The sequence below is a fragment of the Schistocerca nitens genome, chromosome 5 (assembly GCF_023898315.1).
Source record: "Schistocerca nitens isolate TAMUIC-IGC-003100 chromosome 5, iqSchNite1.1, whole genome shotgun sequence".
NCBI lineage: Eukaryota > Metazoa > Arthropoda > Insecta > Orthoptera > Acrididae > Schistocerca > Schistocerca nitens.
Window position 1 is genome coordinate 623,080,353 of NC_064618.1, and position 21,837 is coordinate 623,102,189.

At 43.2% G+C, this 21,837-nt stretch overlaps 1 protein-coding gene across 2 annotated transcripts in view; it reads right to left on the reverse strand.

The window, feature by feature from the left end:
- The window catches only part of LOC126259692 (beta-3 adrenergic receptor-like), a 268,218-nt gene extending 247,476 nt beyond the window's left edge, over positions 1 to 20,742 (reverse strand). For both annotated transcript variants that reach the window (XM_049956653.1, XM_049956654.1), the window contains exon 1: positions 20,606 to 20,742. The gene's annotated coding sequence lies outside the window, so the exon portion shown is untranslated. The remainder of the gene's footprint in view (positions 1 to 20,605) is intronic.
- Positions 20,743 to 21,837: the final 1,095 nt, after the last annotated feature.

Here is a 21,837-nt window from a genome sequence, read left to right on the forward strand (position 1 = left end):
TCCTTACGTGCTCTTTCTGTTTCATATCACTCTACAACAATTGGCTTAGATATTTAATCGACGTGACGGTCTCATGCAGTACACACTAAAACTGTATTCGAGCACTACGTAATTGTTTTCCTATTCATCTTCATTAACTTACATTTTTCTACATTTAGTGGAAACTGCCATTCATAACATCAAACAGACATCCAATCAAACTAATCACGTGTCCTCCCTACAGCTACTCAAAAAAGACACTTTCGTGTACACTACAGTGTCATCAACAATGAGTCACCTAATGCTGCCCACCACTTCCATCACATCATTTATTTATACGGCGTAATTCAACTACCACTACCCACGGGTTTTATGCAACCCACGTCATGAACGAAAGCAAATGACAATCTCACATCTGGTTTTTGAAGGCATTGTGCGTTGGATAAAACCATTCGGTAGGAGCAGATGAGTCACCATAACAGAGAACACACTTGTATGGCTACGAAGTCTTTCGCGACGTATTTCTCGAATAAAAATCTCTCGCTGTACGTGCCGCGTCAATTCAGGATAAAACTCCAAGCTTTCGAACAATACCTCCATGGTCGTCGTCACGGCTAAAACTGACTGTCGTAAACTAGCGAGGCTCCCACTTTTATATGCAAAGGACTGCTTCTGATTGGATGGAATACGTCATAGCAACAGCGATATGGCGCGTTGTGAAGTGGTGCCCTCCTTTCTTCATGGAGGATTTTGAAGATCGAGCGTTGAGCAGTGCTCACCTCCGCCCATCATGCTTCTACAGATACGTCGTCGACACTTTTTAATCAGGACACATGGCAGTGATACGCTGCAGCAGTTCTTCGAACATTTGAATGGTGATCATCCAAACATAAAATTTGCAATGGAGGTAGAGAAGGAATGGATGTTACCATTTTTAGATGTGTTGGTGGAGCGAAAACCGGATGGACGACTGGGCCATTCTGTGTACAGGAAGCCAACGCATACAGACATATCTGCACAGCAACAGCTTCCATCATGTCTCAGAAGAGAGCTATGCTGAATACTTTAGTACGCAGAGCCGGGACTATTTCCGACAAGGACCACCTCGGTCCCGAGATTAACCATTTGACGACTATTTTCAGGAGGAATGGTTATTCTGCCGGTGAAATTAATCAGTATTGCCCTAGAAAGTAAGACACGATGCCGTCTATAAACAAGAAGAGGACCAACACATAGCGCAGCTTCCATTTTGCGGTGCTACAACAAGCAAGATAGGCAGAATCCTAAAGAGGTAAGGAATAAAACCAGTTTTCCGACCACCTAGGATAATTAAGGAAATGTTGAGACCAGTCAAAGAAAGTCTCGGCTTAAGGTTGCCGGGAATTCATAGTATTCCTTGCGAATGCGGCAAGAATTACGTGGGCCAGTCTGTAAGAACTGTTGGCGACCGATGCATCGAGCACCAGCGACACCTGAAATTGGTATTTGGAAAAATCAGCGGTGGCTGAGCATAGCCTGCTTAATAAGCATAAGATTTTATTTCAAGAAACCAGAGTAATAGCCCACGCATCGAGTGATCCAGGAAGCTGTCGAAATTAGACTTAGCGATAATAACGTTTACAGAGACAACGGCTATGCACTTAGCAATACCTGGAAGAGTGCACTGGATAGAGAAAAATCGCAGAGGAAAACTTCCTGCACTTTACCTCTTGATTCAAGGGATGGCGCTGCAAGCAATGCGGGATAGAAACTACATCTATGGTTCAAATGGCTCTGAGCACTATGGGACTTAACCTCTGTGGTCATCAGTCCCCTAGAACTTAGAACTACTTAAACCTAACTAACCTAAGGACATCACACACATCCATGCCCGAGGCAGGATTCGAACCTGCGACCGTAACAGTCGCGCGGTTCTGGACTGCGCGCCTAGAACCGCTAGACCACCGCAGCCAGAATCTACATCTATACAGGACACCACTTCACTACGTGTCATATCCCTGTTGCTATGATGTATTCCAGCAAATCAGAAGCCGTTCTTTGCATATAAAAGTGGCAGCCTCGCTAGTTTACGATCCCCCTTACCTCCTGGTTGCTCCTCTCCTCTCCCATCCCCGCCCCCTGCCACGTCTTCACTGTTGTATCCCCCCTACCCTACATCTCTACACCCTACATCTCCTTTCCCAAGGTGGCTTCCTTCAACTCCCCCTCCAGGATGGTGCCCTCTCTCCCTCCATTTATCCCTCCTATCAACTCTGATCCTCACTCCCACTCCTTTCCTCCGTCCTTTACATGGGCTCCCTCTCTCCCCCTTCCATCCTCTTTTTTCCCCACCTACCCTCTCTCTGCCCCCCTTCTATCCCCCGAGTCATTTTGCATTTCCCTCCTCTGCCTTTTCCCATTCCCTCTCGCATCTGCCCTGCCCCTCTCCCCCCTTTTGAGTCCTCTCCCTCCTTTGGTTCACTCCACTTTCGTTTTTTCCTGTCCTCCCTCTTTGTTTTCCCCCACATCTGTCCAAGTCCCCCCCCCCCCCACCTGCCCTTGGCTAGGGAATGTCGTTTTTGTGCCGACATTTTCGTGCAGTGTTTTACAGTGAGTGTTCTGTGTTGTGTGTCTTTTGGGAATTGTTGCGAACGGACATCATACTGTTGCTGGGTGTGATTCTTTATCCCTTGCGAACAGAAACCAGACTATCGCCATGTATTTTATTAGCATTGCCAATCCCTATGTTTTATGTTCAACTTTCCACACTTTTACGCCATTTTACAATGTAAGTCACTTTTTATCGCCTGTTTTTATTATTTCTTTTCTTCTTACGTTTTAAAAAGTCTGTAGGCTCTACAGCAGCATACTAAGCTGCTGCCAGCCCGCCCCACTTTGGGGGGAATCGAAATTCAATAAAGGAAAAACAAATAGTTTACGAGCCCAAAGCACCCTCCAAACCCACCTTAACCAGTTCACCACTTGGTATAACCAGTGGTTCCTCCATCTCAACCCCGTTACTTTCGTCTCCATGATTTCTACCTCACCCTTTATGGTCGTCCCATCCAGCTCACCCCCACCCTGAGATACCTTGGCCTCACCCTCGACCGTCACCTCACCTGGACCCCTCACCTCCAGACCATCCAGTAGAAAGCCCATTCCCGCCTCCGCCTCCTAAAACTCCTGTCTGGCCGGACATGGGGATTGCATCCTTCACCATCCTCTACACCTACAAATCCCTCATCCATCCTATCCTCTGTTATGCCAGCGTTGCCTGGATCTCCACACCCACCCACTTTTACAAGGCCCTCCAAATCCTCTAACAGCATGTGCTCGACCTTGCCTTCCGTATCTGCCTTTCTTCCCCCACACGGCTCCTGTATGAACTCATCCCCTTCCCCCACCTCCCCCTATTCTTCCAACATCTCCGCATCCTTTACATTGCAGGCTTGACCCCCTACCCTCTGGTTTCCTCCTTCCTCTCCACCCCACACATTGCCATGCCTCTATCGCTGTATCCCTCCCTCTCTCCACCTCCAAACCCTCCATCTCATTCATCGGGGTAATTTCCAGCACCTCCCCCTCCCGGATGATGAACTTCGACGTGACATATACCCTTCCTTCCATCTATAATGTGGCCTTGTTCCCCTCCCTCCCCAGGGCCCCCTTTTTCCTCTCCCCTCCTTGTCCCAGAGCGGATTTTCCTCCTTCCCCCCACCCACCCCTGAGACCGTGCACCCCATCCTTGCCTCTTTCCATCCCACATCCCTCCCTACCTGGCCCTCTTTGGAACGCCCCCTGCCCATCTCCCGCCTCTCTTCCCCTCCTTCCCTTCTTCCGGTCTCCCTCATCTCCTTGCACCTGGCAGATCCTCCGTTTTGATCATCGTCAGTGTGCCACGTCAGTGTTGTGTTTAGTGCTGTTTCTCCTGTGCGTCGAAAGGTGTGAATTTAATTGTGTGCTAGCCTTTTACTTAGTGTTACTATCAGTGTTTGTTATGTGCTACTCCATCCATCGATACTTTCATGCTCCGGTCATACTGTGCCTTGTGTTCTTTTAATTGTCCCAGTGTGTGGTTCTTTGTGTGTGCTACTTTCTTATGGTTTTTATCTCCATTTTACAGTCGTCCCTTTTTTGTCTATTGTCTTCCATGATTTCCCCCTTTTTTATATCTATGTTCACCATGTTTTCTCCTTTGTATATTTTTAAATGACTGCTATTGTTTGTTCTATGTCTTTCGGCTGAAGAGCAGCGCATATGCTGCTGCCAGCCTTTGCCTGATGGGGAATTGAAATACAATAAAGAAAAAAAAATAGTTTACGACAGTCGGTTTTAGCCCTGACGTCGACCATGGAGGTGGTGATCGAAAGCTTGGAGTTTTATCCTGAATTGACGCGACATGTACACCGAGAGATTTTTATTCCAGAGAACACATTCAACTGTGACGCTACTGTCGATACCCTTGCCTCTCATGAACACTTGCCAGTTCGTTGTCGTGGGTTCTATTACTTGATAAGTCATTGAGCATCTCACATGTCAGAAAATCGATTACGTTAACGGTCTGTAATGAGACAATGTGTCGAATCCTTTCCGGAAATGTAGGAATTCCTGCTGCCCTTCGTCTGTGGTTCGCGTGACATCGTGCGAGAAAAGGGCAAGCTGAGTTTCACCTACTAATGCTTTTGAAATCCGTGCCGATTTACGGAAAGAACTTTTTTGTCTCGGAGAAACGTATTATAATTCATATTTAACACATTCTCCATAATTATGACCATGTCTAACATTTCTCTCCATCACAAAATCCCTGCACAGTTCTCTAGCCATCTTCCTTCTCTACTCTTGCCCAGCTGGTGTTCCGCTTCTCCCCCTCGTGGAAGTTGTTATCAGTGATCTGTACTTTGGTCAGTTGCAGATGTCTTTCTGATTCAGACCTTTGCTACTTACCTTCCTGTACCATTTATCGGAGACGATAGGTCTGTCTGTTCCTTTCCTTATTGGCTCCATTAGCTATTAGTCGTCTGTGTCACCCTCCTCTTCCTCGCAGTCTATACTGTCCGTCTGTTATCTTAGCACGAAAATCTTTTCCAAGGGTTTTACGCTCATACTGCGCACATTCTCTAAATCCAGCTTTCCTGTCAGTCTGAGGCAGCCACTTGCTCGTACACATTCGATTTTCTTCACTGTGTCGTAGTGTCCTTGTTTAGCTGTCTTGTATAGACCATGCGTCCTGCCAAAGGCAGCGACCAACTTCTGTTTGCTGCTGTCATCGGCTTCTTTTCAGCTGGCTGTCATTTTTCACTGTTTTTAGTTTATGTGGCTTTGTTCGCATATTGTTTTTATTCTTTTCTCACAAGGAATTTGGAGGCTAGCATTTTCTGCTCGTTCCTTCAACGTGTTTATTTGGTGCACAACTGCTTCTGTGTTTCTTGACAGGACCGTCACGTCATCGTGGAATGGACCCTAGATGGCACCGGTCTTTGAACTTCCAATGTGAACTTTTTTCAGTAATTCTTTCCTGGCTGATTCTTTTTCCTAATGTCCAACATCCAGTTGAAGGAAACTGGTGACAGTCTATCACCTTTCCAGACCCCAGTTTGACGTAAAAACTTTTTCTAGAGGTCTCTCACGAATCTTACTTACCTTAAGTTTCTTATAAGTCTCAAAGAACATGACAGGTGACATAGATATATCAGCGCAACAAAGACGGTAAATAACTGGCATATCGTGCAGTACAACGTAATGTCTAAAAACATTTTTACTTAGGCTGCTATAGAGAAATACTACTAATATCTATATACATAACTCGACGTGGCGGCCAGTGGCATTGTTGGCCGGGAGGTCCCATTCTGGGGAGTTCGTCCACCGTATTGCCAGTCCTTTTTAGGTGACGCCACATCGGCGACTTGCGAGTCAATGATGATGGACACACAACACCGAGTCCCCTGCCGGGAATCGAACTCGAGCCCCCTGCGTGGTAGGTCGTAACGCTACCGCTACGCTACGGAGACGGACGCAGATGCAGAAGCAAGCCCGAATTCCTACGGGAACCAGCAAATGCTGCGAGTAGTGAATGTAGTGTGTCGATATCCTGGAAACTTGAGTCGGTCAGAGATAGTGTCCAGAAAGCGGAGGCTGTCCAAGCTACAGTTCGCGAGAAACGGAAAATTCCGGGTCCGAGTGCCGCTCTGGCATAAATTCACGACTTTCCCGATTTATTTAATTCAATGCTCACTAAGAGTAAATGCCATTATTCTTTCGATTGTGTAAACACATCATTCTTTCATGCCAGTGGTTACAATTAAACATGTTACAAATCATAAATGAATTAAAGAAAAGAAACAGACATACATTGAAGATATTCCTCGTTTTGGTCTCGTAGTCAACAAATCCAAAAGATGATCACTACCTACAAATCAAGATTCATAGGTACCAAGAGGAGACTGCAACAAAGCTGGCAGTTTTGAGAACTGTATCCTCCCAGACACTACTCACCGGCCTCCACATTTTGACCCGTAGACAAAATTTCTCAGCATCATAGATACACGAAGGAGAAGAGTGAGACGCGGAAGGGGGTGGGGGGGGGGGCTGTAAGGGGCCCGACATGGAGCCCCAGCAGAAATTGTTCCAGGTAGGAGCAAGACCCCAAAATTCTCATTTCTGAGCTAAATGAGTTGGTTTCAAGACGGTCAGGCTACAAGAACTAACTTTTGTAGGTGATGAAAAAACTTTTTATATTCTAGAGAATTACGGTAAACCAGGCAATATATCTATCGGTACTCCACATACGAGGCGACCCAAGTTCGTCTCCACAGTCACTCCCCCTGCGGACACGCATGATTATCGAGCTCTACTCACTGATGAGTGCAGTACTTGTCTCAGGTAGAATAACCGTAGTAGAAGACTGTGGGGGCGGCATGAATTCCTACGAGTTCAAGAGGAAGGTGTTGAAGTCATATACGGATATAGTTCCAGTCTTTCATAGGGTAATCTAAGTGCTGTACAAAAGCAGTGCAATATCCTACGACCTAATTCCCAGCCCTACGGTCAATATTTAGGCCACGGCTTCGAACTGCAACAGTGTGGCAGCATTCCACAGCTACCTCTGGGACATAGGAATTAACCGAATGGAATGGTCTGCAGTATCTGACGTCGTGTACCGCACTCAGCATGCCTGGGACCAGCTGAAACTTGCAGTGGCACACTGGACGGCCGATAGATACTGGTATGTAAAGAAGCAGATTTTCAAAATTGCTGTCTTCAGTTTGGTAATTATTTTGTTATTATTAGATAGCGATTTATTCCTCAGTTTCGTAAAGCTTCCTCTTTCAATTCCTTCTATTCTTGAATCTAAGACCATAAATGTCAAAAGCTATCTGTTATAAACGACTTTCTTGTTATGTATCAGTACGGGATTTGCAATGAATCTGTTTGACCGAGAGATTCTGTAGTCCGTTTTCGTCTCCTAAAGTACCACTGAAAAAAATTTCTTGAAGCAGTAGTTTGAGTGTAGCAGGCCAGCAGTAACATTGCTCGATGATTTTCCTAAATCACCTCAGGCAAATGCCGGGATGGTTCCTTTGAAAAAGCAGGCAAATTTCCTTCTCCATTCTTCCCTAATCCAATGGGACCGATGACCTTCCTGTTTTGTCTCCCCCCCCCCATATCAAATGGTTCAAATGGCTCTGAGTACCATGGGATTTAACATCTTTGGTCATCAGTCTCCTAGAACTTAGAACTACTTAAACCTAACTAACCTAATGACATTAAACACATCCATGCCCGAGGCAGGATTCGAACCTGCGACCGTAGCGGTCACGCGGTTCCAGACTGAAGCGCCTAGAACCGCACGGCCACCCCGGCCGCCCCCCCCCCCCCCCCCCATATCAACCAACCACCTTGCTCTGCGCTGAGTTCCATGTTTGGTTGCGCGGTGTGGCCAGCCATACATTCAGTCTCCAATCTGCTCCTCATGTCTGCCTGACGCTGTGAACATCTTTCTACTTGATGACGACTTTGGCAAGTTCAGACATGTTGCATTGTGTATTACTGAGAATTCGAAGCTGCTTCGTCCAGAGTTATAAGTGAGATCGTTGCTTGTTCACCTTACACTGGCGTCATTCTGTCTTATATGATATTTTCGGTTCATTTAGGAACGTGCTTTGCAATCCGAGAAACGTAAGGACTTCATTCGGTATGTGTCTTTGTTTTAATGTGCGAGCATGAATATCTATTTTACATACGGGCATAGCGGTCGTATTTCACATTAATTCCCCATTCTCTGAATATTAGACTATTTTTCTGTCTTTATACATGTGTAGTACTTCACAACCACGAGTTCCGTTAAAGGACACTTGTATGCATTATTCATGAGATTTGGTATGCATTTTCTTAATAATAAGGGAACATAAAACCAAATCTCATGAACTATTTTCTGCACTCTGTACTACGAGCCTTAACCTTCATTTGAACACACATTCATTTAGCCTTTATTCATTCACTCTCCATGAGCGACTGCAGCCTGCTTAACGTGAGTTGCCTTTGCAGGACTATTATACCTTAAACTTCCTTCAGCCGTTACTTTATTTTCGTTTTCATGTACAATTTTCGGCTAAACGAGGTGAATGCAAGTCAGAGTGAACCTGAAGACACGTACTGCAGCAGTGAGTACTCGAACGAATCATTTTTCTAACGATAGTTTCTATGTGTAGCCAATGGTCTCGCTGCAGTGGCAACACCAGTTCCCGTTATATCATAGAAGTTAAGCTGTGTCGGATTTGGCTAGCACTTTAATGGGTGACCGTCAGATGTGGAGAGCACTGTTGTCAAGCGGGGTGCACTCAGACCTTGTGAGGCAAAAGTAGCGGCTCTGGTCACGAAAACTGACAACGGCACAGAGGGTGTGCTGACCACATGCCCCTCCACATTCGCGTACAGTGACGCCAGCGGTAGGGGATGGCACGGCGGTCGGTCAGTACCGTTGGGCCTTCCGAGGCCTGTTCGTTCAGAGTTATTACGATCAATTACAACTGCACGGCAAACGTTTCTCTTACAAGGTGGAAAGCATTTACACCATATAGGCTGCATTAGAACAGTTGATTGTCTTGGTTACAATTTATCTTCACTTTCTTTGTATTAAAGGCAGTTTTATTGTGTTTTACCCTCAGACTTCAAGAAGAATATAATAATTCCAATCCCAAAAAAAGCTGGTATTGACAGATGTGATAATTACCGAACTATCACTTTAATAAGTCACAGCTGCAAAATAATAACACGAATTCTTTACAGACGAATGGAAAAACTGGTAGAAGCCGACCTCTGGGAAAATCAGTTTGGATTACGTAGAAATGTTGGAACACGTGAGGCAATACTGACCCTACGACTTATCTTAGAAAATAGATTAATGAAAGGCAAAACTATGTTTCTAGTATTTGTAGACTTAGAGAAAGCTTTTGACGATTTGACTGGAATACTCTCTTTCAAATTGTGAAGGTGCCAGGGGTAAAATACAGCGAGCGAAAGGCTATTTACAATTTGTACAGAAAGCAGATGGGAGTTACAAAAGACGAGGGGCATGAAAGGGAAGCAGTGGTTGGGAAGAGAGTGAGACAGGGTTGTAGCCATCCCCGATGTTATTCAATCTGTATATTGTGCAAGCAGTAAAGGAAACAAAAGAAAAATTCGGAGTATGTATTAAAATCCATGGAGAAAAAATAAAAACTTTGAGGTTTGCCGATGACGTAATTCTGCCAGAGACAGCAAAGGACTTGGAAGAGCAGTTGAACGGAATGGGCACTGTCTTGAAAGGAGGATATAAGATGAACATCAACAAAAGCAAAACGAGGATAATGGAATGTAGTCGAATTAAATCGGGTGATGCTGCGGGAATTAGATTAGTAAATGGGACGCTTAAAGAAGAAAATGAATTTTGCTATTTGGGGAGCAAAATAACCGATGATGGTCGAAGTAGAGAGGATATTGTGGTGTCACCGCCAGACACCACACTTGCTGGGTGGTAGCTTAAATCGGCCGCGGTCCATTAGTACATGTCGGACCCGCGTGTCGCCACTGTCAGGATCGCAGATCGAGCGCCACCACACGGCAAGTCTCGAGAGACGTACAAGCACTCGCCCCAGTTGTACGACGACTTTGCTAGCGACTCCACTGACGAAGCCTTTCTCTCATTTGCCGAGAGACAGTTAGAATAGCCTTCAGCTAAGTCCATGTCTACGACCTAGCAAGGCGCCATTAGTAACATTGCATGTATCTAAAGAGTCTCACTTGTATCGCCACAATCTCCAGATGTACCACAAGGATGGATTAAAGTTAAGTATTTTATCTGATACGTACTTTTCTTTATAGTATTCATTACGTATCCTGTTTCAGACCTCACGCCATCCTGCTTTAGCTTACCGCGTGCCTTTCGGCTTCCTCTCCTGGTGTCTAGGCTGTCTTGTCTAGACACAACAGATATAATGTAGACTCTCAATGGCAAGGAAAGTGTTTCTCAAGAAGAGAAATTTGTTAACATCGAGTATACATTTAAGTGTCAGGAAGTCGTTTCTGAAAGTATTTGTTTGGAGTGTAGCCATGTAAGGAAGTGAAACGTGGACGGTTAATAGTTTAGACAAGAAGAGAATAGAAGCTTTCGAAATGTGGTGCTACAGAAGAATGCTGAAGATTAGATGGACAGATCACATTACCAATGAGGAGGTATTGAACAGAATTGGGGAGAAGAGAAATTTGTGGCACAAGTTGACTAGAAGAAGGGATCGGTTGGTAGCACGTACTCTGAGGCATCGAGGGCTCACCAATTTAGTATTGGAGGGCAGCGTGGAGGGTATAAATCGTAGAGGGAGACCAAGAGATGAATACAATAAACAGATTGAGAAGGATGTAGGCTGTAGTACGTACTGGGAGATGAAGCAGCTTGCACAGGATAGAGTAGCATGGAGAGCTTCAGTGTCTAGAGTGAAGACCACAACAATAACAAACCCTAAAAGATTGCTCAGTACCTCACACTTCATTAAAAATTAATCGCATGCATGGGTAACATGTTATACAAAGATTGATATTTTCAGGGTATTCATATCGGAATCAAAAGCTGCTATGTCTTAATATGGCGAGAGGTAGGAACACGTAATGCCCCTAGGAACATAGTCGAACATGATTCTTTGGTGACCCAAGGAGGCATAATGTTGTACGGGTGCACTGACCTCCAAGTTTTTGAACTAGGTAGACTCACCGGTCAACGCCGTTGTTACACTGTACTCCTTCCTCATTTGCGTCTTTTTTGTTCTGCATCCCGCCCTGACTTCATTTTTTATAGATGACAATCGAACACGGCACGTGGAGGAGCTTTTGGAACGAGAGTACACTGGGGGAATGGACTGGCTTGTCTTTACCTTGACATAAATCCCACCGAGCAAGTGTGGGATGCGTTGGGAAGATGTGTTGCAACACGTCGCCTCGCACCAACGACTATCCAGCAGGTGTCAGCCACGCCGGTGGAGTAATGTAACACACTGACATAAGAACTCACCACACTACTGCCAGCACGACACACGACATCACGTTGCAGAGCGTGCATTACCGTCCGCAGTGATCACACAGTTCAAATGTTCAAATGTGTGTGAAATCTTATGGGACTTAACTGTGAAGGTCATCAGTCCCTAAGCTTACACACTCATTAACCTAAATTATCCTAAGGACAAACACACAAACCCATGCCCGAGGGAGGACTCGCACCTCCGCCGGGACCAGCCACACAGTCCATGACTGCAGCGCCAGACCGCTCGGCTAATCCCGCGCGGCATCACACAGTTACGCAGCCCCTTAAGCACCATGCCCTGTCTTTTGTAATTTCGTGGGGACTATCATCAGTCACGGCGACTTCAGCGTAATTATTATCCTTGAATGGAAGTGGTATTTATGTTCGTCTCTTTGTTGTAGCGCAACTTTACGCTAACACAGGAAAGGTTCAGTTAATGAAAGGATTAGGCCTCAATTCTCAAACATGACTGACTTTGTTACAATATAACTCAGCGAGTTTCATTCCTTGGCACTTATTTTTAAAAATTCTTCATACAGAATCACTGCGCTTGCAAACTTGATCTTAAGCTAGGGTAGACAAACATCAGCTCTTTTAGCATTAAACTTTTAAGCAAGCTATTAAAATAATAAAAGACTAAAATATGTTTTACGACGCAGTAATATTTAAACACCCACTACCAAAGTAATCAGAATCCAATAAACCTGGTACTTCAACAACAAAAATAACTAGGCCAGAGCATAAAATTTTAAGACAAAGTTTCTCATAAAAACATTACTGTAATTAAATATAGAAATCTCTAAAACAAACTGAAGCTCACAAGTGAATAACTATAAAGTTAACTTCTGCAATAGTTCAACACAGGATCATTAAACAGCAATAAACAAACTCGTCGCTTTAAAATTAAGCCACCACTCACGCAACTACAAGTGCATCAAGAGATAATGGTTATAATTGGAGGCGTATACTAAAATCAGGATTACACAGCTTTCCTTCCATTACAGATGAACTGCCGCTCTTGGTACGAGCCCTTTTACTCTCCAATAATCAACAGGCCCAGCTCGCCCGTCTCCTCAGGCAGCTCGTTGTACACATTGGAGAGAACACAAAGTGACAAGACAAGCTTCTAAACACACAAACAGATGGTGTTAATTCAACGAGCCTCAAAAACATGTCCATACGTACTTCAGGGAATATAATGCAGACAATAATGACAATTTAAACCATGGCCTGGAAAACTTCAAGCAACCAATTGGTCCATTAAATAAAATAAAAAAATTTAACCACACATGATAAACCATCAAAACACGGGCATTTCACTACTAAGGAATTCACTCAAGACTGGCAGTTGGCAATACCCATAGCACAGATTGAAGCAGATGACGAGACTTTCGAATGAGGCAACAAGAGGCAGCAGTACAATAAATCCCATTGTTACTACAGTTCATGGGCTGAAAATTTGCTCGTCCCCCAATCCCCCCCCCCCAAAAAAAAAAAAAAAAAATCTGTCCATGGTTCCAATGCCGTCGTGAGCAGATCCAAGGCTGTCCACTCAGAGTCCCCCAACAGTCTCAGTTCTACACGTTGCCAGCTTATACTGCCGCACAGCGTGCTTCCAAACACAGTACATGCGCGGCTCACGCCTCCTAGCGGCTCCGTGTTCACTTTCTCTTTCGTGCCTCGCCTCAGGCTATATAAGCAAACTTTACGCCAGACGGGATAGATATCAGATAGGTCGATGTGCACACATCAGCAGTGCCTTTCTTGCAGTTGCTTTCAGTACTATGCTGTACAGTTCTTTCTATGTATGGCTCAAGTTTAATCGGTCTACGTTTTTTTGCCGTGACATATGATGTGAAAGTTACTTTCGTCGTTATAAGTTTTGCACGCCAGTACAGATTAAACTACGTGGAAAAAACTGTGTAGTATTTTTTGTACTGTTATAAGAAAATATTATTTTATTAAAATTATTTTCTGTATCGAGAATGACGTCCATGTTTGGACAGTATTCGTTAGTATGCTATATTCCCGTTATGACAGTCTGATCCGATGTCAAGCAGGTAACGAATTTATTGTAACTCCGTACCCGTATATTCAGAAAAATGACTAAATTTCAATTCATGTTGTATGGAACATTGGCTTGAAATAGGTTCCAGGAGATAACGAGCAATATTCAGCCCTCTACGCAGAATGTGCTTAGTGATGGCTCATCAATCATACAAGATTGCGTCCTGAGTTATGGCGTGCTTTGATGGGTCACGTCATTGTACTCTGACTGCTAAATTATGATATCGGAGCTGAGGGATCACGTATCCGTCGATGAATGGTATTCTAATTGTGGTACCATATACCTTGCGTGATCCAAGGTTGGTGGAGATATTACTCCCCGTATCTGGAGAAATAATTTATGCAGAATAGTTGCACGGATGATAGTCGGGTAGTTGTTGTTTGCTTTATTATTTGTTATCAGGATATTTATTGTTAATTGTCTGCACATACACCAACACTGAATTTTTCTTCCTGTCAAAGCCTTCTAAAGGCATTGACACAGACAAATATTTCAATGGATGATGTACCTTCCACTACGCTTGTTTGATGTATGAACGTTAAATAAATTGTATTGTTGTATGTTTTATGTTTAGTAGTTCTTACTCAAGATTGCACCATTCGCTGGCGTCACAAAACAAGATTCTTTCCTTTAACCTTTTTGCACTGAGTACTCATTTGGAGCTCATCATCACATATATATCCGTTTGACCTAGTAATCGTCTTACAGTAACCTTTGAGATCAATCCATGTATGCGTTCCTGATAAATATGGGAACGGGTACAACAACTGAGGGTGAGAGTCGCTAAAGTGTTTTAAGTGTCTTTGCGTAGTGAGTCTATCAAAGGACGCACTGCTACCGTACTGACTCTGTAAACTAGAGTAAGACTTTAAGGTATGAAAAACCTCTGCCAAATTACAAATCTAGCGAAAATTACATCGTATTTTGTAGCCATATTTGTTCTGCAGTGAGAAAGATGCACGTATTTCAGTTTTTAAAATTCTTATTCGTTTCCGAACCGACGGCGAAAATTTTAACAATGATGTATAGGAAGTGGGCGACAGTTGTGAAGCTTGTGTACCCACTGTTAAGGGAACGGTTTAAAAGTAGCAATGCGTGCATTCTGTTTTTACTTTTTTAATGTGTAAAAGGGTCATAGTCTTGTCATAGAGTTATTTAATTTTCCTGTTATTACCGCTTGAAATATCAGTTACATATTACTTCTCGAACATGTTTGGAAACAACGTTGTGACTTTGTAGTTTTAAGCAGCGGTGAAAATTTGAATCACGCTGAACATTTAAAGCTTCTGCACTGCGTTTTAAAGGAGACATTTTCCACAACCTTAGAAATAAACAAACTGTGATAGATTTTACTTAATAGCAGCGTCCTCTGCAACAGAACGACGAAGTTTGAACCTGTGTAGTCTGCGGAAATATTCATTACAAAAGAAAAATAAAATGCAGATCGGGAAACACACATTAACTCGATATTAAAATTTCAAGCAATCATCATGAACTCAAGACAGATGTTGGCTGATATCTGATAACGAATGCTGTGATAGTCACGAGAACTACTGCGCCGCAATTTCATTTTTTTAAAAATAGTTCTAAAGTTGATATTCAAAAGAGGACTCATCATTAATTACACAAAACAATCAGATGATACGTGATCAGAGCTTCGGCTGTCTATACAACTGCAGGATTTTCATGGTTTCTCTGAATCAACACACAACTAGTAGCGTCTTTCGTTGAAAGATACATCGACTACATCCTCCGTCATACCTGTGATACGTCAAACACGAGCGTGTTAGCATCGTAATATTAATACGTGAACATCGAATAATGAAGCACTGATTTTAATATTAATTATACAAGGACGCCATTAAAACTTACTTCGAAAGTTACATTACCACTTTGTACTCCACGTATTGTTCAGGTATTATGGTAGAAATTACACGTAAAAGTGAGCGTTTGATGAAATCACGTTCTAGGTTATTTCCCTGTTTAAATGTTGCACATGGTTAATTTGTAACAATAAACGCTTATAAGGCAACTACGATGCCACAACTGCTAGGTCGCCTATGTTGTCAACAGAGGAAAATCAACATCGTAATAACGAAGCCTTCAGGGACGTCACAGACCGTACCTTGATTTTTTTATTGGTGTCGTTTCTTCGCTTACTTTTGCCTAAGAGTAAACGGAGCTAACATTGTGTTAATGTGTTGCTGTTAGCACAAAATTTGAAGAAAGTTCCTAATTCTCAGTTTCTTGAGTCTGAACAGCTCGGACTTTCCTTATTATACAGAAGTTACATTTATTTTAGGCTATGCCTCTGAGCAGAACATTAACGGGTAGGGCTGAAAGACAAAGAGCGAGAGAGACATAAATTCTGCGGAGACAAAGTAATAGGAATAATGTGGAAATTGATAATTATGTTGTTGTTATGAAAGATACATTAAAATGTGCACTTAACGTAATTCTAAATAATTTTGAGCGTTATATTTGTGTATTGATGAATTAACAGTGCAGATTTCGTAACGTAAAACATTTTACATCTGCGTTTACTTTGCTTGATACGACGGCACTCACATTCTGCCTTATGAGGCAGACTTTAATTTGCCACCGTAAATACAAAATTTATTTTTCAAGAAACTGTATCAAATTATGGAGCAATTAAAGAGAAATCACAGAATTATTTAAACAGTATTCGTAGCTACATTGCTGCATTTGTTACTGGCAGTTCTCAAACAATTAAGACACAATTTTACGTGGACTGCATCACTGTAAGATCAGACCCAATGACGTCTACGTATAGTCGTTCACTACGTTATGCGCAGTTATATTTTTATGAGAGCGATACAGCTGGTCGAATTTAGATCACAGACGATACTAGTCAGAATAAACTGGCCGGTAATTCCAGTCTGTATAAGTCGGCATAGATGAGGAAAAAATCTGCATAATATGACAGCTCAATGGCTGGTGAGGCAACCTTGATTACCTTCTGTTAATACATTGTGTGGCTATTGTGAACGAACAAGACTGTTTAGCCTGTGTGTTGCACGAAATCAAAAAAATTGTTGTTCTTCTCCTAAGAGAAATTTTGCCTCTTCTAAGGAAGAGTCTTGAATTAATTGTGGGACTTGCCTGCCTCAACTGTGATACGTCTGCCATGTGTAACACAGACATGCGAAGTAGGATTATAATTGAGGGATCTCACAAGCCACTGCAATTGTGCTATAGCGTCAAGCCGGCCGCTGGTGGCCGAGCGGTTCTGGCGCTACAGTCTGGAACCGCGCGACCGCTACGGTCGCAGGTTCGAATCCTGCCTCGGGCATGGATGTGTGTGTTGTCCTTAGGTTAGTTAGGTTTAAGTAGTTCTACGTTCTAGGGGACTTATGACCTCAGCAGTTGAGTCCCATAGTGCTCAGAGCCATTTTTATAGCGTCAACATGAAGCAGACCGTCTCTAGGTCCCACGGATGTCAGAGTCGTCTATATTTCCATTATATTGATTCCTGAATCTCTCCCTGGACGTTATTGGGATGATTTGTACACAAATGAGGTTTTGGTGAACGCATCTCCAAATACAGAGAAAAGAGGAACACGACTCCATTGCGTGCGTCTTCTATGCTCGATATTCTTACGTCCGTTATCCTGGGACATCATTACTATGTCCTGTTTGTAACAGACTTGCAGTGGGCTTACGTGGCTCGGGGGTGTAGTATTGAGGAACATTGTGAGGAGTTTAGGTTGGGATTCTTCATCCTCCATCTAGTTATGATTGAAAAGACAAGGCTTGTTGCAGTTGAGCCGCTTGTTAGCGATCTGCGGTGCTCTCAGGTAACGATCATTTGAGACTGTTGTTAAAGGAAGAACTTTCCCTCAATAAAATCATCATCCCTTAATTCAAAATAAGTTCATACTCGTAAAATTATACACTAGAAAAAACTGGACTCCCTAACTTCTAATTTACCGACACAACAAGTTCAAGTTGGTAGATTGTGCATTGAAATCGCTCTTTCCGAAGTTAGCGCCAGCGTGAGAAACTGACGACTCATGAATCTGCAAGACACCAGACTGTTCTGTCCCGTTTTAGGTGAAAAGTGCGGTCTTCCTTCACTTTCGATTGTGACAGTGAGTCCACTGTTGCTCAAGCTATGCTATATGGAGTATAATCCTTTGAATGCTTCAAGATATTCCTAATGATTTCGAAGTTACTTCGATCAATCGGTAAAGTAAGTTGCAGAAGTGTTTGCCTTCGCATATTGTGACAAGCAACATTTTTAGCATTTGCCTGAATTTCTATGTTCACTCGAATACGTCCTTTCATTTGGCCACTAGTTTGCTTATAGCTGTCATGTGAGCATGCGACTGTGTGAAGCTGCCACATCTGACAGCCTTATCTGACTGATGCAGCAGCGGTAGCCGGCTCCTTCTTCGTTATGTAAGCTACTCTAACTCGCTGCAGAGACACGTACATTTCCGATATTTCCTACAGACTGCACACAAGGAGATGTAGTTTTATCAGTTCAATGATACACCATTGACGGGAGATAACATGGATACAACTTTGGATTCCGTTCATTGACATTGTTTTAAACAGCCATCAACGACTTATTTCATCATCTCTCCTTTTTTAGTAAGGATGAATCATTTTGAGGTGTCACTCTGGGTCAGTTTGACTAAAGATTTAAAACGAAACAGAAACTTTTGATTCGATGACAGTTATCAGTGGGCCGGCCGGTGTGGCCGTGCGGTTAAAGGCGCTTCAGTCTGGAACCGCGTGACCGCTACGGTCGCAGGTTCGAATCCTGCTTCGGGCATGGATGTGTGTGATGTCCTTAGGTTAGTTAGGTTTAATTAGTTCTAAGTTCTAGGCGACTGATGACCTTAGAAGTTAAGTCGCATAGTGCTCAGAGCCATTTGAACCATTTGAGTTATCAGTGACAAAACGCAAACGTTTGGACAGTGGCGAATGTGGAAATTGTTCGTGTCCTTTGTTTGAATTACACTGTTCAACTGTGAAAATGTAAGTTGCATGTACTTGCTAATTCTTATCAGTTCAATCATAATGAACAACTCGTAATGAATATCGCTCCACGAGCGACACATAACATACAAGCGGGTGGCATATATCCGCCGTTTTATAATCGGATATTATTACAATATATTGACACTTACTGCACTTCAAACTGGCCTGTAAAAGCGAAACTGGCCACTTGTGCAAGATGCAATACAGGGAATGGAAATGAAATGAAGTCCCATGCTTCTGGACTGAGCGTAGGAGAACGATGTGGGTGACCCGCACCGCTTTACTAGGCAAGGTCCTAGTGGAGGTGGTTTACCATTGCCTTCCCCCGACCGTGATGGAGATGAATGATTATGATGAAGACGACACAACAACACCCAGTCATCTCGAGGCAGGAAAAATCCCTGATGCCGCCGGGAATCGAACCCGGGACCCCGTGCTCGGGAAGCGAGAACGCTACCTCGAGACCGCGAGCAGCGGACAATATAGGGAATACTTGACAATAACAGCCGAGGTGTAACCCTATAAAACGTCTTTGAACAGTTATAGGATTATGGTTCCCCAGGTGAACACAATTATCTTAAAAGTATTCGTTGGCCTCTTAGATTTGATGGCTTTGCGGAAACAATCAGTTTGTTGAATAGCAAAGAGAATACAGCCTGGGAAAGCTTTAAAAATGGATATCTCAATTTCTTAGGTAACAGGAAGGCCTGTTGGTGAACTTTTACTATGGAAAAGTTGGCTGCGACATTCGCCTGAAGTACAATTCTCTCTGACGCCTTCCCTCAAAATTGCGGGGCAGTTTCTGACGAACATAGCGACCAGTTGATCAAGATATTGCGGTCATTTAGAATTACATCGAGAAAGTTCAAAGGACAGCACATTTTGTATTATCGCGAAATAGGGGAGAGAGTGTCACTGAAGTGATACAGGATTTGGGGTGGTCATCATTAAAACGAAGGCGTTTTATCTTGCGGTGAGAGCTTCTCACTAGATGCGAAAATATTTTGTTGATGCCGACCTACGTAGGGAGAAACGATCATCATAATAAAATAAGGGAAATCTGAGGTCGCACGGAAAGATATAGGTGTTCGTTTTATGCGCACACTGTACGAGATTGGAATAATGGAGAATTATTGTGACGGTGGTTCGATGAACCCTCTGCTAGGCACTTAAATGTAATTTGAAAAGTATCCATGTAGATGTAAATGTAGAAGAAGTATTCAGGGAATTGGTCCCCCGCTATTTTGGCCCGGCTACTGCTGGCGTTTAGCTATGGGTGCTTGAGATACAAGTTACAAGCTACGAACCTAGCGGAAACGCACAACAGTTTTGCTGGTTGATTAAAAATTATTTAGGGTGTCAGGCCAGAACATTTGTGTTGATAACAGTGTTTGCAATAGTGCATATTATATACTGCAGCGGTACCTACTCCTATTTTACCCACTATCTACTAATAGACTGTTTGTGTGTGTTTGATAATCTCTATAAGAAACTGTAAAAAATTCGGAAAATTTTTCAGTTTCTCGTGGTTTAGTTTATTGATTTTATGATTAGATGTTCGTTGAATTTTATTATTCGACGAATTTTTCACCTCATGAATGCGCAATTATTAACAATTTGCCATATACCAAACATTTCTAGGGTATGTTACTATTTCTATAAATACACATATTGATGGTATAAAACAGTAGAGCTATTTCCTCAATGGCTATTTTTTATCATAGTGTGTCTAAATAACTGTGTAAACCCTAAACACTTATTTTACGATTTTTCAATGAAAATTTCTTACACTGGGTTATCATCCCGGAAATTCACTTCACGTGATTAAATTAAACCATTGGGACTAAATCGACATTTGAACGCTACCGCTGTACAATACGACGCAAGGGTCTTCACCGTCGTGGCACTTGGTTCGCTCCCTGACGATGCTGTCGCAGGGTGTCACCTTCTGGCAGTATTTTCATCATCTGAAGCACATTTTTGCCTAGAGAGAACCTATAAATATAAATGTTCCTACCTACCTCAGATGCACCGCCAGTTGTCTGCGACTTCGTGAGTATGCTGAAACCTGGTGCACGAAACGAGCCAGCTGCGCTCACGTATTGTGGAAAGAGGTGTGTAAGCCGCCGCGTCCGACGCCTGACTCCTCGCTCGCTCTCCTGTTCTGCCGGTACGCACGCATCTCAAGCTGCGCGTAGGCTGCCCAGCATTGTTCTGGCAGCTGCAGCTGTTTCCTGTATACGGCCCAAGCCTAACAATAGCAGCACCACGACACGCACCGGCGCCGTATTTATTCCCATCTCCTCTTCCTGAAGCGCAGAACGGTTCATTAGCGCTCTCCTATTGGGGTATGTGAAGTAAAGGCAATCTGATCACACCTGTGCTTCAGTGTCGTATATATAGAATGAGACGTGCAAGTAGGTTCTTTATCGCGACAGCGTAGAGCAGCGTAACTCTCTGCTCCAATAATATTAGGTATCAGAATGGCATGTTGCGGCGCCAATGTGGTACGAAGAGATACAGCATACTAATGTTGCCGTACGAAGAATTTAATGCTTTTACTGTTCTACGTAAACTATCACGGTTAAGAGCAGTCACATACTATTTACCCATTGCCGTTGTTACGATCGCTATCACCAAGTGCTATCTATGTCACCAGATTCGAGGGCCGTTAAACTGAGCTGGTGTCGGCCTCTAGAAATATGGTGTTTAGCACCGCTGTTGGCGACCTATCCGTGGACTGAGTGACGTTCTCCGGCTCACTATGTTATATTCGTGAGCAGTACGTTTCGTCCCAGAACTGCATTCCACTCTCTTCCTTTCTTTCAGCCCAAACCCTACTAAATAGTAAACGCAATATTACATTGAGCTTGCAATCATCATAACAAAGAATAGATTCGCACTTCACAGTCTATGTGGTACACTCTTTAAATGTTTCTGTTAAGTCCAAAAAACAGGCATGATTTATGACTTTTGTGTTCAGAATACAGACAAAGGTGCGTTGATAGTAATATTACTGTACAAAGCAATTTGTGAAATTATTTGTCAAAGTTCGTTCTATGTATCAAATAACCGCGGAACAGTGTATAATTACGGATTTACGTCACCCAAAGGGTTCTCATTGATGTCTAGATCATCAGAAGCAGGAGAACCATAGGCAAGAAAATGGCCGAAGCGTATTAAGGAAACAATCTAGCAGTCACCTAAAGTGTTACAGAGAAAACACAGAAAAACCAAATCAGTATATATACAG